At 46.2% G+C, this 17,411-nt stretch overlaps 1 protein-coding gene across 7 annotated transcripts in view; it reads left to right on the plus strand.

The window, feature by feature from the left end:
- Positions 1 to 17,411, plus strand: part of COMMD10 (COMM domain containing 10) — a 520,550-nt gene that overhangs the window by 38,990 nt on the left and 464,149 nt on the right. The window lies entirely within an intron of this gene.

Raw genomic sequence — 17,411 nt, forward strand, 5'->3', positions numbered from 1 at the left:
AGTTTGCATCGATCTTGATATTATGGGAGATATATTTTCAGTTTCATAGTGAAGGTACAAACATAATGCATTCACTCAAGTCCCTGTAAGACCAGCTGATCCCCTCCAACTTAATATTGGTCCAATAGATGATGCTATCCATGCCATGAAAAGAAATGTGACGACATTATCTGCCGCCTGGAAACTCCAGGGGCGAAGATATCCTGTAGATTGGGTATCTCATAAAATTCTAAAAGACCTAGCACATCCCACAACCAGCTTCCATATAAGTTTACCAAGGGGAGGTATGTGGGTGTAACCTTCATCTAATTGGGGCGTGGCCTGGCATCTGTTGTGAGCGAACGGCTGCTGGAGCTCCTCCACTGTAACTTACCAATTATCCTGTCATAAAGTCCCTCCGGAGCGCCGGTGGTGATTTGTGCTGGTGGAGGAAGGAAGCGGGGACTGGTCCCGACGTGCAGCGTTGCCAGGAGCTTCCACGATGGGTCGGAAAAGGCAGCAGGACGCCAAGTCAGGAGCGGGGAGCCAGGCTCAAGATGACGCTGGCAGCACTGAGGCGAGTGAGAGGGCAGACACTGCAAATGCCTCCTATGCAAGGAGGATGGAGGTAGCAGCCAGACTGGAGAAATAAGCCTGGGTTGAGGGGGCTGTGAAAGAAATTGCCGAGGTGAGAGGGGAAAAATCTGGAGAGACTGTGAAAGAGAAAGATGCAGAAGAAGAGGTGGTACAGGAGGGGTCAGAAGGGGGGGGGGGGAAGAGCGCCAAGAGCTGGAGAGTAAGGAGCAGGAATCCATTGAGGAGCCTCTAGTAAGGGAGCCCACGCTGCGGGACATCTATGATTTGGTCAAATTTTGCAAAACCACATTAACTGCTCTCACGCACAGTGGATGGGGTTAAAAAAGAGGTGACCAAGATGAAGGCTGCCATGAACAAAGTTGATACTAGAATAGGAGCAGTGGAGAAAAGAGTGAGTATGTTGGAGGATCAACTTACTAAGGTACAGAGGTCCCATATTCAGTGCCTGCAGAAATGTGCTGCTCTGCCTGATAAAAATGATGATTTGAAAAACCGATCCAGGAGGAATAATGTGAGACTGGTGGGCATCCCTGATAAGGCTGATGGGACTGATCTTACAAAGTCTATTGAAGAATGGCTCCAACAAAAAATCTGTGCTACTAACTTGACTAGGTTGTTTGCGGTGGAAAGAGCGCACCGTGTTATGAATGGGTCACCGAGGAGGATAGCAGGCCCAGGCTAAGCCACAGAAAACCAGAGAGGTTGGTAACTAAGCAGATGCAGACTTCTGATCCTGTCCACACAACTAGCAGTAGCCGTGGAGTGTACCTACTATGATACTAGACGCCTCGGCAGAACCGGAGAGCTAACTAAACCTAAAGCAAGAAAGGGGAAATCTACACTGCCCAGGAGCAGACCCCAAAGGAATAGATAGCCCCCAAACATATATATATATTGTCGGTGAGACAAGATGAAAACACAAACACTGGCAGAAAAATAGACTGAGCAAGCGATGGGGCCCACACTGACTAGACAGGACAGGAAAGACACTGTCTGCAATCACGCAAAAATCCTTGCAAAAGGTCCAACACGTCTGATGCACAAAAACACTGAAGTCGCACGACTTCGCCCCCCCCCCTATATCAGCACTCTGATATATCGCCCCCCCTAAATCAGCCATATCCTCCTTCTTCTCCTCCCGCTTCCTCAAACTGAATGTGGACAAATCTGAACTGATCATCTTTCCCTCATTTCACAGATCCTCCTTACCTGACCTATCTATAGCAATTGACGACATCATGCTTTCCCCCGTACCGGAGGTCCGCTGCCTCAGAGTAACCCTTGACTCTGCCCTGTCCTTCAAACCACACATCCAAGCTCTCTCCACCTCCTACCACCTCCAGCTCAAAAATATTTCCAGAATCCGTCCCTTCCTCAACCCTCACTCTACTAAAATGCCTGTGCATGCCCTAATCATCTCCCGTCGCGAATACTGCAACATCCTTTTCTGTGGCCTCCCTGCTAACACCCTCGCACCTCTCCAGTCCATCCTTAACACTGCTGCCCGACTAATTCATCGCTCTCCTCGCTACTCCTCCGCTTCTCCCCTCTGCAAATCTCTTCACTGGCTTCCATTCCCTCAGCGTATCCAGTTCAAATTACTAATACTGACCTACAAGGCCATCTATAACCTGTCTCCTCCATATATATCTGAATTAATCTCCTGATATCTTCCCTCACGTAACCTCCCATCCTCCCAATACCTCCTTCTGTCCTCCACACTTATTCGCTCCTCACCCAACCGCCTCCAAGACTTCTCCCGAATAGCCCCCATCCTCTGGAATTCTTTGCCCCAACACGTCTGGCTATCAACCACACTTGGATCCTTCAGACGCAACCTGAAAACCCATCTCTTCAGGAAAGCCTACAGCCTGCAATGATCCCCTCACCACTACTGGAACTACCGCCTCACCATCACTGGAGCTGCTGCAACCCCCCAAGCTACTGTCTCCTTCCCACCATCCTGTAGAATGTAAGCCCGAAAGGGCAGGGTCCTCTCTCCCCTCTATATCAGTCTGTGATTGTTAGTTTGTTTACTGTAAGTGATATCTGTAATTTGTATGTCACCCCTTCTTTTGTACAGCACCATGGAATCAATGGTGCTATATAAATAAATATCAATAATAATAATAATATTCTGAAAGCAAAGCAAAAAGAGTCCAATATAAAAGGGGACAAAACAAACTGGCACATGCAGTAACATATGGGCGGTGATTCAGCATAGCCCCAGCCGGAGCTAGCTGACCCGCACAAAGCAGAGCTAAACAAAACCAGATAAATGCAAACAGAATAGCAAATGAACCACTTAGCTGAACATGCAGGGAAAGAGCAGGAGACATCAGACCTCAGGGGGCAATGGAAGAAAATCACAAGCAGGGATAGAGGGAGTCAGCTGTCTTAAATCCCAATCAGAAACCCCAGATCTCCAATTGTCTTCATTATCAGGTGGCAAGCCTCTGTCAATCAGATCAGCTCCACTACCTCCAGTAACCACCAGAGGGAGCCCAGAAAGAGAACTCTCATTCTGACCAGCTCCACTATCTTCAGTAATCTCCATAGGGAAGCCAGAGAGAGAATTCACAACAGTACCCCCCCCTTGAGGAGGGGTCACCGAACCCTCATCCACGCCACCAGGCCGGTCAGGATGGGCCCGGTGAAAAGCACAAACCAATCTTTTGGCATGAATGTCAGAAGCAGAGAGCCAAGAATTATCCACCTGGCCATAACCCTTCCATTTGACCAGGTACTGGAGTCTCCGTCTAGCCAAATGAGAATCCAATATTTTCTCTACCTCATACTCCAAATTACCTTTAACCAATACAGGGTCAGGAGGCGCCGCCATGGGAACTACTGGCTCTACAAACCTCTTCAACAAGGATTTATGGAACACGTTATGAATCTTAAACGTAACTGGAAGAGCCAAACGGAAATAATAATAATAATCTTTATTTATATACCGCCAACATATTCCGCAGCGCTTTACAGTTTAACAGTTTCAAAGAAAGAATCGGGAAAGAAACGGGACTAAGGATTTCCAAAATCTTATAAGGTCCAATGAATCTTGGCTTGAATTTTGGAGATGCAACCTTCATAGGAATATGCTTTGAAGACAACCAAACCATCTGCTGCATTCTCTCTACCACAGAATCCACACTTGGGCAGGCCGAAGATTCCACCTGCCCTGAAGAAAATCGAGGATGAAACCCAAAGTTACAGAAAAAGGGCGACATCAAAGTGGCAGAACTAGCCCTATTGTTTAGCGCAAATTCGGCTAAGGGCAAAAATGAGTTCCAGTCATCCTGATCAGCAGATATGAAACATCTCAAATAGGATTCCAAAGTCTGGTTTGTTCTCTCAGTCTGCCCATTGGTCTGAGGATGAAATGCAGAGGAGAAAGATAACTGTATTCCCAGTTTGGAACAAAGAGCTCTCCAAAATCTGGAAACAAACTGGACTCCTCTGTTCGACACAATGTTCTCAGGAATCCCGTGCAACCGAACCACCTGTTGTAAAAACAAGAGCACCAACTCAGAAGAAGATGGCAACTTTGGGAGTGGTACAAGATGGACCATCTTAGAAAATCTATCACAGATCACCAAGATAACACTCATTCTCTGAGATACAGGAAGATCAGAAATAAAATCCATTGAGATATGAGTCCATGGCCTCCTGGGCACCAGTAGGGGCATCAACAACCCACTAGAACGAGAACAGGGTTTAGACCGAGAACAAGTCCCACAGGACTGCACAAAATTCCTGATATCACGAGATAAGGCAGGCCACCACAAAGACCGACTCACCAGATCTCTGGTAACAAAAATACCTGGATAACCAGCCAACGCGGAGCAATGAATTTCAGACATTACTCTTTTCCTCCACTGGTCAGGGACATACAATTTTCCCATAGGGCAACGTTCAGGTTTGTCCTCCTGAAATTCCTCCAGGGCACGTCTCAAATCAGGTGAGATGGCGGAAACAACTACACCCTCATTTAGAATGGTAGTAGGCTCGGTCACATCAAGAGAATCTGCAAAGAAACTCCTAGAAAAGGCGTCCGCCTTAACATTCTAAGTGCCCGGAAGAAAAGAGACCACAAAATTAAAACGCGTGAAAAACAAGGCCCACCTAGCCTATCTAGGATTCAAGCGTTTGGCTGATTCAAGATAAATCAAATTCTTGTGGTCGGTGATGACCACAACTTGATGTCTAGCTCCCTCCAACCAATGTCTCCACTCTACAAATGCCCATTTCATGGCCAACAATTCCCGATCCCCCACATCATAGTTGCGTTCAGATGGGGAGAACTTTCGAGAAAAGAAGGCATAGGGATTCATCTTAGAAGTCACAGGGTCTTTTTGGGACAAAACAGCTCCTGCACCAATATCAGAAGCATCTACCTCCACCTGAAATGGAAGTGAGACATCAGGTTGCTGTAAAATTGGAGCTGAAGTAAATCTCCGCTTAAGCTCCTGAAATGCTGAGACAGCCTCTGGAGACCAATTCAGCACATCAGCGCCCTTCTTGGTCAGATCAGTCAGTGGTTTGACAATGCCAGAAAAATTACCTATAAATTTACGATAAAAATTAGCAAAACCCAAAAACTTCTGGAGGGCCTTCAAAGAAGTAGGCTGAACCCAATCATAAATGGCCTGTATCTTGGCCGAGTCCATTTCAATAGCCGACGGGGACAAAATGAATCCCAAAATTGAAATCCTTTGTACACCAAAGAGGCACTTCGATCCCTTAACATACATAGAATTTTCCTTCAAAATCCGGAACACAGTCCGGACATGTTCCACATGAGAATCCCAATCACTGGAAAAGATCAAAATATCATTCAGATAAACGATCAAAAACTTATCCACAAAGTCCCAGAAAATATCGTTCATAAAAGACTGGAAGACAGAAGAGGCATTAGTGAGCCCAAAAGGCATCACCAGGTACACAAAATGTCACTTCGGAGTATTAAACGCTGTCTTCCATTCATCCCCGTGCTTGATGCGAATAAGATTATACGCCCCTCTGAGGTCAAGCTTGGTAAACCAACAGGCACTTTTAACTCTGGAAAATAAATCAGAAATCAAGGGTAACGGGTACTGATATTTAACAGTGATTTTGTTAAGGGAGCAATAGTCAATACATGACCTTAATGAAGCATCTTTCTTGGCCACCAAAAAAAAAACAGCACCTAAAGGTGAAGAGGATGGTCTAATATGACCCTTCTCCAACGACTCCTTGATATAAGATCGCATAGCATCATGTTCGGGTACCGATAAGTTGAAAAGCCGACCCTTGGGAAATTTACACCCGGGCATTAACTCAATTGCACTCCTATGAGAAGGCAAAGATGCAGACTTACTCTCACTTAATACATCAGAAAAATCAGCCAAATAGTCAGGAATATCATGAGACTGGGGAGAGGTGGAGAAAACAGGAATTGAGCTACTCTACGTTATACCCAGCAAAGCACAGGGTTGTGGCCCTGGGTGTGGTCCATTTTTTTCTATCACCGGAGGAGGCTACTAAATGGTTGGACTCAAACACTTAAGGCCCCGTCTCACTAAGCAATCTCGGTAGCGAGATCGCTGCTGAGTCACAAGTTTTGTGACGTAACAGCGATCTCACCAGCGAGATCGCTGTGTGTGACAGCGATCAGCGAGCGGCCCCCCTGCCGGTATCGCTGATCGCTGCAAGAAATCTCTGGACATTTCTTTGGTCGCTGGTCTCCCGCTGGCCAGCACGCATCGCTGTGTGTGACAGGCGGGAGACCAGCGATCAGGTGTAAAAAATAATAAAAAAAATAAAAAATATAGTTATTCTCACCTTCCGACGTCGCGTTCAGCCATCCTGCCTCTCTCCACGCGCCGGTCCCAGTGATACTTTGCACGAATGACCGCGAGACTTTGTTATCCCTCGAGACCGTGACATCTCGCGGTCATTCTCGCAAAGGATCACTGGGACCGGAGCGTGGAGAGGCGGGATGGCTAAACGGGACGTCGGAAGGTGAGAATAACTATATTTTTTATTTTGATTCTATTTTTTACAGGATGGCCAGCGATGCCGGGCGCTCGGCATCGCTGTGCTGATCGCTGGTGAAGTTGTCTGTGTGACAGCTCACCAGCGATCACATAGCGACTTACTAGCGATCCTGACACCTTGATATCGGTGTCGGGATCGCTGGTAAGTCGCTTAGTGTGACGGGGCCTTAAGAAACTTAGAGGAAAAGGAAACGGGAAAGTGAGAAGAAGATGGTGAAATTTGAAATGGCGAAAATTGAACGACTACCGTTTTATAGAGTCTGATGGTTCCTGTTATAGTATTGGATACAGATTACTGAGGGACTGATTGTATTTGAATTTGTATTACCGTATTATAGTTATGTGCATGCGGAGGGGTTTTGGGAGTGTGATAGATAGTGACTTTAGAGGTAACGTTAAGAGGGTAATTAGTAACAGGTTTACCCACTCTCCGAGGGGAGAGGTGAATTATACCAAAGTTATGATTGCGGGTTATTGTAGCAAAAAATGCTGGGGAGTGAGAAGGGAAGGGGGTGCTGGGGTCTGTTGCTTTAGAATAAGGTCTAAAAAAACACATGAAACTGCGTTCTATTTTACGGGGTCCGAAACGTATGCATTTGAGTACATATGATCATATAATGGGGGATAGAATTAAAAGTTGAAATATAAGAGTACTGTCTGAGGGAACACGAAGAACGGCAATTATGGAACATGTTAGAAATAGAGGTCCGGATGTGATATGCCTTCAGGAGACGCATTTATTGAGGGAAAAGGTGGAGGTGTTGCAGAGGAGGTGGATTGGGAAGGCATATCACTCCACGTATTCTTCATATGCTAGGGGGGTTTCTCTACTTATAGTAGTATCTACGCCTGTTTGAGAAAATAGAGAGTCATGTGGATAATGAGGGACAATATGTCTTTGTAATCTGTAAAATTTATGGGCAACTGATGTGTATAGCGGCTGTGTATATACCGCCCCCATACTCGAGAAACTAGGTTCAAGAAATATTTGATTTATTTAAGAGGGGAATGGGACTACCATTGCTGCTTATTGGAGATTTTAATAATGTTATAGACGAAGGGTGGGACAGACATAAAAAGGGAATAGATAAAAGGGGTAAAGAAATTGTCGCCATTTGCAAATTTTATGAAAGAATTAGGGATGGTAGATCTCTGGAGAGTGAGGGATGAGAATCAAGTATGCTATTCCTGTTACTCTGCGACTCATGGGGCTCTTTCCAGGATAGTTATGGCACTGGGTAATGGGTTAATGATGCGGATGGTCTGTGGAGTGAAATATCTCTTGAGAGTCATTTCGGACCATAGGCCCATAGAATTGTCTATTACGCGGGTAGGAGGGAGGACTCAGCGAGGGAGTGGTTGGAGTATGCACCCTTTATGGCTTGAGTATACTAATATGGATGTCATAGAGAGGGAATTAAAAGAATATTGGCAGCTTAATGAAGGCAGTGCTAGTAAACGGGTAGTCTGGGACGCCATGAAAGCTTCTCTGAGGGGCCTCTTTTTTCGGGAAATAGCTAAGTGTAAGTCTAAGACTAGATTAAAAGATAGGGAGATTATAGAGTCATTGGAGAGGGCAGAAATGGACATGGTGACAGACCCATCAGTGGAAAATCAAAAAAAAAGCTTAGAGGTGCCCAGGAAGTAATAATAGGCTACATTTGGAAAAGGCGGAGAGAAGGAGAGCTTTTCAGAAAACAATTTTATGAGGAAGGAGAAAGAGCGGTTCATCTACTTTCAGTAGTGTTGGCGGCACAGAAAGACTCACCATGTGTGTACAAACTAATGACTGATGAGGGGGTACTGTTGTAAACCACAGGGGACATCTTGGGGGAACTCAGAGAGTTATATAAGCAGTTGTATACATCTGGGTTGGAGGCTTCTACTGCGGACAGAAAAGATTTTCTTGGGAGGGTGAGACTTCCTATCATTAAGGATAGTGATAGAAGTAGGTTGGAAGAGCCCATAACAGAACAGGAGATTTAAACCGCTATCATGTCATTGACGAACAATAGAGCCCCTGGGGCGGATGGTCTTCCGGGCAAGGTTTATATGCATTTAAAGGGGGTGACAATGTCCAAACTGAAGGCAGTCTTTGAAGAGGCACTGAAGGAAGGGGAGTTACCGATGTCCATGAGAGGGAAGGATTCGGGACTGGCTGAATCCTATAGGCCCATCTCGTTGCTGACGGCTGATGTTAAAGTTCTTGCTAAGGTCCTGGCTACCCGAATAATGAGTGTGGTTCAGGACCTTGTTAATCCTGATCAATCTGGCTTCAAGCCGAACAAGTCCACAGCGATAAATCTGCACAGACTATTTTTGAATCTGCAGCTGCTGTTGGACAACAGGGGTTGTAGGGTGGTGGTGTCGCTGGATGCGCGTAAGGCGTTTGATAGTGTTGAATGGGGATATCTCTGGGAAGTTTTGAGGAGTTTTGGGTTTGAGCCAACTTTTATTTTATGGGTGCAGTTACTATATACTTTCCCAACTGCTAGGATTAAAGTTAATGGGCAATTGTCTGACAGTTTTGGCCTTAACAGAGGGACTAGACAGGGGTGTCCGCTATCTCCGCTACTTTCCGCATTGGTTGTGGAATCCCTGGCGCAGACAATTAGGAATTCGGCCTCGGTCAAAGGGTTTAGATATGGAAGGATAGAAGAGAAAATAACCCTATACTCAGATGATGTGCTGCTCTTCTTGGAACACTCTGGAGGGTTTGTTTTTGTTTGGAGTGATGAACACCCTTAAGATGTTTGGGAGTTTGTTGGGCCTAGTGATCAATTGGGGGAAATCCAATATTCTGGTGGTTGATGGCAGGGAACATGAGCTCCTGTTAACGGGGAGGGAAAAAAACTGGCTGTGTTCGTCACTTTAAATATTTGGGTGTTCAGGTGTCGCTTCCATTCTCTAGCTATGTGGATCTGAATCTGACTCCGCTGTTGAGTAAATTTAGGAATAAAATAGGAGCAGGGGGTAGACTGCGTCTATAAATGGTGGGGAGAATAAATTTGATTAAGATGATCTTAATGCCCCAATTATTGTATGTGTTACATAATACCCCTGTTTGGATACCCAAAAGGTGATTTTGTACCATCAATTCTATCTTCAGAGACCTTGTTTGGGGGAAAAAGCAGTTGAGGCTTCAGCTAGAAATACTGCAGAGGCCTAAGGATGGGGGGGGGGGGGGATTGGCACTTCCAAACCCTTGGATTTATTATTTAGCTGCACAGGGTCAACATATGAGGGGCTGGAGGGAAGTAGAATGGTATGGGTTCTACACAAAGAATTCTGGTTTATATTCTAGGCAGGAGTCCATTGGTTCAATGTTTCGAAGCAGATAGTTTTAGGAAGTTTGGATTGGTTTACCCCACTCTGATACTGATCCATAGGGATTGGGAGGCAATTAAGAAGATTAGGGGGGTGGAATATCTGACTGATTTCTCCCCGATATGGCAAAACGATAATCTACTGGAGTTTGTTAAAATGGCGGACTTTAAAATTTGGAAGAGATTGGGAATACAATACATTGGCCAGGTACAGGAAATTACAGGAAATTTATGGGTTACTGGAGGTCTGTAGATTTCAGTATAGACAGTTTCATCATGCTTACAGGACACACAGCAATACAGTCAGTATGAGGGTGTGTGCACACGTTGCGGATTGATCCTCGCAGATTTTGCAAAATCCGCAGGTAAATCTGCAGGTCAAAAGACCTGCGGTTTATCTGCGGTTTTGCTCTGCGGTTTATCACCTCTACAATGGAGGAGATGGTAAACCACAGCGGAATCCGCAGAAAGAATTGTCATGTCCATTCTTTCTGCGGATTAGAAACTGCAGCAAATCCGTGCGGAAAAATCCGCACCGTCTGCACTGCGGCTTCCATTTCCCATAGGATATTATGGTACTGTACACCGCAGCAGAAACTGCTGCGGATCCGCAGGGCCAAAACCGCTGCGGATCCGCTGCAGAATCCGCAGCGTGTGCACACACCCTGAAGGTTCAGGCAGACATCCTGGTGAATTATATTTGTGCAAAAGGGGGGACAAGAGGAGTTGTGTCAGATATCTACAGAGACTTACTGTTTACCTTCCTACAAAGATATCTGATCAAATCAAAAGAGAAATGGGAGGAAGAGGTAGAAAGGATAGAGGAGGATAAATGGGAAGAGATAATGGAATATATACCCAAACTGTCACTAAGTGAGCCTGCCAGACTTTCTCCGATTTATGTACTCCATCGAGTTTATAGGACTCCGGACAGATTATAGAAAGCTGGATTGAGACAGACTAAGGAATGTCCAAGGTGTCGGATTGAGGGGGCAGGGATTATACATATGCTATAGCAATGTCCAAAACTTAATATATTTTGGTTAGTGAGTGCCGCAATTGGAAGGGTATATAATTGTAGGATTGAGAGGGACCCTGTGGTATGTATTTTGGGATATGTGAAGGAGATCAGGGTACTTCATTGTCATAAGCTGGCTATAGCCAAGTTATTGTATATTGCAAGAAAACTGATCGCCAGATGTTGGATAAATGAAGAACCACCGGCGCTGCGGGAATTTTATGGACAGTTTGACTTTATTGTAGGTATAGAAAAGAGTATTTATGTCAAAAGGAAAAAGGCTAGTACTTTTGAAATATTATGGAATCCCTGGGTGGAGAGGTGTTGATCTCAAAAAGTCTGTGTTGTATTAATGAGTATCATTGTCAAAAAGCTGTTTGTGTGCTTTAAATAAGGGGATGGGGGAGGGGGAAAGGGTAGGGAAATATTTTGTAATATTTATAACTTGTTTACCTTTGACAAATTGACTTTGTCTGCTGTTTTGTATTTTGATAATAAAAATTTATCTGATTTAAAAAACAAAAAGCAAAAAAAAACCTTCATCTAATTAAAAGCAGAATTTGGGTTTGATAATTTATCAGTCCTTGAAGGTACAGATTGCTATGGGTTCTATTGTTATCTATTATATTGTGATTGTATATACCGTATTGTTTTGTTCCCATTTTGTATCATCTTTGTATATTCTTTATAAGCACTGCCTACTTTTCCGAATTTAAATATATAAAATTGAATAACTCTGTTCCTCTTGCTCTGTAAATGGCACATCTGAAGCCATATGCTACCTTACTTGTAACGGGTGTCCAATCGGCCTGTATAAACAATTGGTGGTAGTAGCTAGTGGTTCATTTTGTTGTGTAGTCGGCAGTGACCGTACCAGTATGTGTACGTATATGTGTGTGTGTGTGTGTGTGTATATATATACATATATATATATATATATATATATATATATGTGTGTGTATATATATAATATACTGTGTGTGTGTTTCCCCAATTTTTTGGGGAAAGTGGGGGGTGCGTCTTATGGTCGCAATATACTAACCTCCGATCATGGCTCTGTAGTGCGGTGGTGGCAGCGGGCTGTGCTCCGGTGTAGGGGTAGCGGCTCTCTGTGCTCCGGAGCAGGGGCGGCGGCTCCGCCGGCATTTCCTCCAAGCGCGGAGGCCCCCGCACATCCCTTGCTGGCCGCCGCCATGTTGCGGTGGCCTTCGGGAACATGGACGCCGGGAAGATGGCCGCCAGTCCGGGGACGGCGCATGCGCAGGTTCAGATCTCGTCCCGAGATCTCGGGGGACGAGATCTCGTTGCCGAGATTTGAATCTCATCCCCCGAGATCTCGGGACGAGATCTGAACCTGCACATGCGCCGTCCCCAGACCGGCGGCCATCTTCCCGGCGTCCTTGTTCCCGAAGGCCACTGCAACATGGCGGCGGCCAGCAAGGGATGTGCGGGGGCCTCCGGGCTTGGAGGAAATGCCAGCGGAGCCGCCGCCCCTGCACCGGAGCACAGAGAGCCGCCACCCTCACCCCACAGAGCCCACCTGCCCCAGCACAGCCCGGCTGCCCCTGCCTCATCACAGCCCAGCTGCTCCAGCCTCATCACAGCCCAGCTGCCCCAGCCTCATCACAGCCCAGCTGCCCCAGCCTCATCACAGCCCAGCTGCCCCTGCCCCAGCACAGCCCAGCTGCCCCAGCCCAGCTTCCCCAGCACAGCCCACCTGCCCCAGCACAGCCCAGCCCAGCTGCCCCAGTACAGCCCAGCTGCTCCAGCACAGAGCCGCAACCGCACGAGCCTGGACCACTGAATGACCCCTGTGACCACTCCTCCACCTGTGCCGGATCCCTTCCCAGGTAAGCTGAATTCAGACTGTAAGACGGACCCCCATTTGACACGTTATTTTTTTTTCCCTATTTTCCTTCTGAAAATTGGGGTGCGTCTTATGGTCCGGTGCGTCTTATAGTCCGATGTGTGTGGATGTGTGTATGTATGTATGTATGTATGTATGTATATATAGATAGATATATATATTCCATGAGTTGGAATCGCATGTGTATATGCCAACTGTGAGTTCCCCAATAACCGGCCTAGTAGTGGAAACAGCTGTAGCTTCGTCCATCACTCGTCAGTCAATTGGGTAGTTGTCCTGATGATTGGAGACAGCGGAGTTGCATCCCCTGTCAAACTGGTGGCAGCGGTGGTATCTGTGTGATTTCCCCGGCTGTTATCCTTGACAATTGGTGGCAGTGTTGTGATCTGCGTGATCTCTCCTGTGTCCTCTTTATATACCGTATGTCTCTTCCTTCTCAACCCAATGGGGGTGGTCTTTTTTGTCTTTTCTCATTCTCGGGTCCTCTTCCAGAGGCCTGGGAGTTTGAGGGTTCTGCGCAGAGCTCAGATGTTGCTCTTGAGATCTTGTAGCCATTCTTCCAATTTAGGGATCACTTCTCCAAGTGCTTGTATCACCATTGGAATCACTGTTGCCTTCACCTTCCACATCTTCTCTAGTTCTCCTTTCAGACCCTGGTATTTCTCCAGCTTCTCATATTCCTTCCTTCTGATGTTGCTGTCACTTGGCACTGCCACACCTATTAGGCTATGTACACACGTTGCGACTTTTGTTGCGGATCTGCAGCGTTTTTTCCTCGGGGATTTGCAATGTTAATCAGTGGGAATCCAGAATTGGTGTGCACATGCTGCGAAAAATTCTGCACTGATTTGCAGTGTTTTATTCTACACAGCATATCAATTCTTTTTGCGGATCTGCAGTGTTTCTGCACCCATTGTCTTACGTTGAGTCAGTCAAATCCGCAACCTAACCGCAGTTGTAAAAAGGTCTGCAGATTAGCTACGGATTTGTGTGTCAAAAATGCGTAAAGCAAGGAGAAAGAGTGTGTGGGCAGAGACTGTGTGAGTGGAGAATATGTGCGTGTCTGTCTGTATGCAACTAGGCATCGTTTGATGGGACTACTATTCCCATCCGGCTATGTCTGCTGTCACATATAATAGTGACAGCATGAGCCGATGATGGCATAGTAATCCCATCATCCGGCGACTGTGTTCAATTGTAAAAAGGAAAAAAACATTCATACTCACCAAACACCTAATCCCTGATGCCTTCGATCTCCTGCAACAAAAATAAAATAATAAACCAACATATGCTTACCTTTCTGCTGTAGTCCATTTAATAACGAGTGTCCCATGACGATCTCACGTGTAGAACAGTCACATCGAAAGATGTGACCACTCTACCCAACCCCCGGTGATACACTGCGGGGGATCACCTATCAGTGTATCACTGCGCCGCTGTGAGAGAGGTCATTGTATTTCATGCTGTCACTTGCAGCACCGCTGTGTGAGAAAATAATTAATATTAAGGCATGTAAGTGAGAGCACGAACTCCGGTGAACTCTCAGTGATACACTGCAGGAGCAATCACCTCCTGTCAGTGTATCACCGGAGGCCTTGTAGAGCAGTCACATCTCCTGATGTGACTCTACACGTGAGATCGTCGTGGGACACTCTGTAAAAAATGGACTACGTCCGACAGGGAGTATTTGTATTGGTTTATTATTTTATTTTTGTTGCTGGAGATCGAGGGATTCGGGGATTAGGCAATGCAGTAAGCATGGTAAATTAAGATTCAATTAAGGAGTCTGTCTTTTTTTCAAATAAAGGACTTTATTCTGGCTGTGTCTTTATTTACCATATAACTATAGGATTAGTAATGGATAGGTGTCTTATTGACGCTTCTCCATTACTAATCCGTGAGCTTGTTGTCACCGGACAATACAAAGGTGACATCAACCCTACAAATATTACCCCACTTGCCACCACTACAGGGCAATTTGGAAGAGCGAGGCTAAGTTCCAGAATTGGCGCATGTATAAGATGTGCCATTTCTGGGGTGGCTGAGAGCTGATGGTTTTAGCCTTGGGGGTGCCAATATACATGGCCCCTTCCCAGGCTATTAATATCAGCCTGCAGCTGTCTGCCTATCCTTTACTGGTTCGATTTTATAGGGGGACCCCATGTCAATTTTTTTCTGGGTTCCCCTGTAAACTAGCCAATAAAGGCTAAGCAAATATCTGTGAGCTGATATTAATAGCCTGGGACCCTTTATGGCTATTGGCTCCTTCCCAGGATATTAACATGAGCTCTCAGCCATCGACTTTCCCTCTACTGGTTATGAAAATTACGCGGGAGCCCACTCAATTTTTTAAAAAACTTTTTGAACAATAAACAGATAATGCGTTTCACGCAAATTTTGTCTGTCTTATTTAACTCTTTATGTACCATTTTATTAATGAGGTCATCTGGCTGACACATGTAAAAGAAGAGGTTGGACAAGGAAATGACATCACAATTCTTTTTTTTTTTTTTGTTAAATAATATATCTTTTTTATCGCTGGATGCTGGTTTTCTAAGGTAAATATCGGGTTACTAAGCGGCGCTTAGTTACCTGATGTGTTCCTTAGAAACCTGCGTGCTCGCGCCGCTTAGTTACCTTAGAAAACCAGCGTCCTCGCTGGTGCTGATCGCTGGTGAAGCTGCCTGTTTGTCAGCTCACCAGCGATCCTGACAAGGTCATGTCATATTGTCGGGATCGCTGGTGCATCGTTTAGTGTAACGGGGCCTTTATGATTGCTGGCTTCTGATCCTTGTCTACTATCACAATGTCTGGTTGGTTAGCCAACACCTGCTTATCCGTCTTGATCTTTAAGTCCCACAGGATTTTAGCCCTTTCATTCTCCACCACTTTCTCTGGGGTCTCCCACCTGGACTTAGGGGGACTTAGCCCATATGCTGCACCAATGTTCCTGAATACAATTCCCGCTACTTGGTTGTGGTGTTCAGTGTACGCTGTTCCTGCTTGCATTTTGCATCCTACCACTATGTGTCGAACTGTTTCTGAGGTTTCTTTGCATAGTCTGTGGTAGATTCCTGCTTCTATGCATCTGGTACTTAGTGCTTGCTCTTGTTCCATTCTAATTAGTGCCTCTGTGCTGTCTCTGAGTCCAGCTTTCTCCAGCCATTGGTAGGATTTCTCCATGTCAGCCACCTCCATTATCTGTCGATGGTACATCCCATACAGTGGTTTGTCTTGCCATGGCGCTTCATGTTTCTGTTCTTCCTTCCAGATCTGCTGTTCTTGCTGCCTTAGGCTAGTTTCACACTGGCGTTTATTTCCTGCAGCGCATGGCGCTGCTAAGCCCCGCCCCCTCCCGGCTCCCTGCCCGCCCCATCCGGTCATCGCCGCCTACTAGTGCACATGGGCGCTTGCGATCTACGCACCCTATCTTTAGCATAGGGTGCGCAGATCGTGCGCTGGCCGTGCGCTAGCAGGATTTTGCCGTGCGCTGCGCACTTTTGAAGGTGCGCCGTGCACGCCGAAATGCAAGATGCTGCGTTCGGCGCACACGGGCGCACCTTCAAAAGTGCGCAGCGCACGGCAAAATCCTGCTAGCGCATGGCCAGTGCACGATCTTCGCACCCTATGCTAAAGATAGGGTGCGCAGATCGCAAGCTGCCATGTGCGCTAGTAGGCGACGATGACCGGATGGGGCGGGCAGGGAGCCGGCAGGGGGCGGGGCTTAGCGGCAGTGCCCAGGCCGTCGCTGCGCTATAAAGCGCAAATGTGAAACCGGCCTTAGGCTTTCTCTCAGAATTTCCTCTTTTGGTGCCATTTTTCTGATGTATTCCTGGACACTCCTTGTTTCATCCGTGATGGTGGCTTGGATGCTTATCAAGCCTCAACCACCCTCCTTTCTGTTGGTATGCAATCTTTGGGTGCTAGACTTAGGTTGGAGAGCTCCATGCATTGTGAGGAGCTTTCGTGTCTTCACATCTGCAGCTTCCATCTCTTCTTTTGGCCAGCATACAATGCCAGCAAGGTATCTGATAACTGGCAGGGCATATGTATTGGTGGCCTGGATGTTATTCTTATTGAGCTGGCTATTTAAGACCTGTCTTACCCTTTGATGGTATTTGGATGTTGCTGCTTTCCTTGCCTCCTCATCATGGTTACCGTATCCCTGTGGGATGCCGAGGTACTTGTAGCATGTCTGTACATTTGCTATGTGCCCTGCTGGTAATTCCACTCCATCAGTCTTGACTACCTTGCCTCTCTATATTACCAACCGGCCACACTTCTCCAGTCCGAAGGACATGGCGATGTCTTCGCTGTAGATCCTTGTCAGGTGGATCAGTGAATGGATATCTCGTTCGTTTTTCGCATACAGCTTGGTGTTATCCATGTAGAGGAGGTGGCTGATGGTGCTTCCACTCTTGAACTTGTATCCATATCCAGACTCTGTAATTATCTGACTGAGGGGGTTCAAGCCTATGCAGAACATCAATGGAGACAGTGCATCACTTTAATATATGCCACATTTGATGGTCACTTGTGCTAGTTGTCTTGAGGTGACTTCCAATGTTGTTCTCCATAACCATATT

This window comes from Dendrobates tinctorius, unplaced genomic scaffold, assembly GCF_039654945.1.
Source record: "Dendrobates tinctorius isolate UK_male_01 unplaced genomic scaffold, ASM3965494v1 ptg000003l, whole genome shotgun sequence".
Lineage (NCBI taxonomy): Eukaryota > Metazoa > Chordata > Amphibia > Anura > Dendrobatidae > Dendrobates > Dendrobates tinctorius.